The sequence below is a fragment of the Mus caroli genome, chromosome 11, assembly GCF_900094665.2.
Source record: "Mus caroli chromosome 11, CAROLI_EIJ_v1.1, whole genome shotgun sequence".
In the NCBI taxonomy this organism is placed as follows: domain Eukaryota; kingdom Metazoa; phylum Chordata; class Mammalia; order Rodentia; family Muridae; genus Mus; species Mus caroli.
This window is the reverse complement of record NC_034580.1, coordinates 43,669,573-43,671,545: the sequence shown is the minus strand read 5'-3', so window position 1 is coordinate 43,671,545 and position 1,973 is coordinate 43,669,573. Positions and strand designations below refer to the sequence as shown.

Sequence of the window (1,973 nt, the reverse complement as noted above, 5' to 3'; positions counted from 1 at the left end):
GGAGGGGGAAAGGGTATATCTTTCCCTCATCCAAGCCACTGCATGAGAGATGATGGCAGGGTTAGCTCTCCCATGCTATACCCTCAGGATCAGCTTACCCACAACTCCTACAACCAGGGCCAGCTCTACTGTGCTTTCTGGGCAATGTGTGGGGCCGCTTTCCCTAGTACTGCAGCTGGCTAGAGGAAGGGTCAACTCTCCTATTCTCAGTCCCCAGGGCCAGTTCTCTCACAATGCCTAGGTGAGGGGTGGGGCCAGTTCTGCACAGCCCTCAGACATCAATATGTCACTGGGCAGCAGCCCAGACTGGGGACATCTGCCTGGCCTTTGGTGGTAACAGACACCTGCTGCTGTAAGGCCATTGTTTTACTTAGGTTTTTACAAACACCATGACCAAGGCAACTCTTATAAGGACAATATCTAATTGGAGTTGGCTTACACATTCAAAGGTTCAGTCCATTGTCAAGACAGGAACATGGCAGCATCCAGGCAGGTGTGGTGCAGGAGGAGCTGAGAGCTCTATATCTTCATTTGAAGGCTGCTAGCAGAATACTGGCTTCCAGGCAGCTAGGATGAAGGCCTTAAAGCCCACACCCACAGTGACATACTTCTTCCAACAAGGCCACACCTACTCCAATAGGGCCACACTCTCTAATAGTGCCACTCCCTGGATCGAGCAGCCCAGGACCCAGCTCCTCTTTGTGGCACTCAGGGTCTTTGAATGTCTGGGGTCATCTCAGGAGTGGTCTCAGGAGTGCCATTCTCTACCTGTGCATTATGGTACCAGGCAGGGGTCATCTTGGGCATCGTCTGCCCCCCACACTCCCAGGCCTGTGTGGTACCAGACTGGTGGTACGTACATCAGTCTAACTCCCTGTCCGGGCCTCATGGTGCAGGACAGATAATTGTTTTGGGCTTGTTCTTCACCCAGGGCCACCTATGTGGGCCTATGTGGGGACCATCTGTCTCAGGCTCACCCCTGCAGGGGGTGGACAATGGTCCCTGGCAAGGTTCTAATCTCTGGCTCTTTCTTACTGGGCCATTTGGCCCTAGGTAGGGGTTCATCTCATCTCTGGCTTGCTCCATGGGAGCCCATCTGCGTCTGTGCATCACTAGACTGGTCTGCTTCTTTCAGGGAGTGTTAGACTACTAATCATTCACATGTTACAGGCCAGAACACTGAGCATAGACATAGCCTCTCTTTTCTCTGCCACCCGTGACAGAGCAGCCACACCTACGGTGCCTCTAGGTGCAGGATCATTCCCCCCTCCTTTTTTCTCTCATGCAATATATCCTACCACAGTTCCCCTCTCACTCCTCCCAGTTTTCACCATCTTCCCTTTTCCAGATCACCTCTGCCATTTTCTTTTAGAAAAGAGCAGGTCTCCCACTTTGTCCTCAGTTTCCTAGACAGAAGTCTTTTCTTATCATAGGTATTAACATCAGGAAATGCTCTTTATTTAGTTGAGAATTGAAGAGACATTAGTGTGTGTGTGTGTGTGTGTGTGTGTGTGCGCGCACGCATTAGAGAATAATAGATGGGAGACAGTTCTTCCTTTCCACTATGTAGGTCCTGGGGATTGAATTCAGGTCAGACTTGGTGGCCCGAGAGTGAGTCTGTCTGTCTGTCTGCCTGCCTGCCTGTCTGTCTCTCTGTGAGGGTCTCATATAACCCACACTGGCCTGGAATTCATGTAGCTCAGACTGGTCTTGAACTTTTGTCTGTCCACCAGCCTCCACTTTCCAAGTGCAGAGATTATAAACCTGAGCTGCATGACTAGGTCAGTTGACACTGTCTGCCTTTTGTTTATAAGACACACTTTGAGGTGTCTCTCTGATTAAGTAAAACAAGATTGCTTCTTTTTTTTTTTTTTTTTTTTTTTTTTTTTTTTTTTTTATTGGCATCACGTTCGTCTCTTTACAGAAGAACTCAGCCTACACCCTAGAATGTAGACCTCTGAAGGGGAAGTGCT

The 1,973-nt window shown here is 49.4% G+C and overlaps 1 pseudogene; it reads right to left on the bottom strand.

Moving 5' to 3' along the window:
• Positions 1 to 1,137: 1,137 nt before the first annotated feature.
• LOC115032701 lies at positions 1,138 to 1,256 on the bottom strand (annotated as a pseudogene).
• Positions 1,257 to 1,973: the final 717 nt, after the last annotated feature.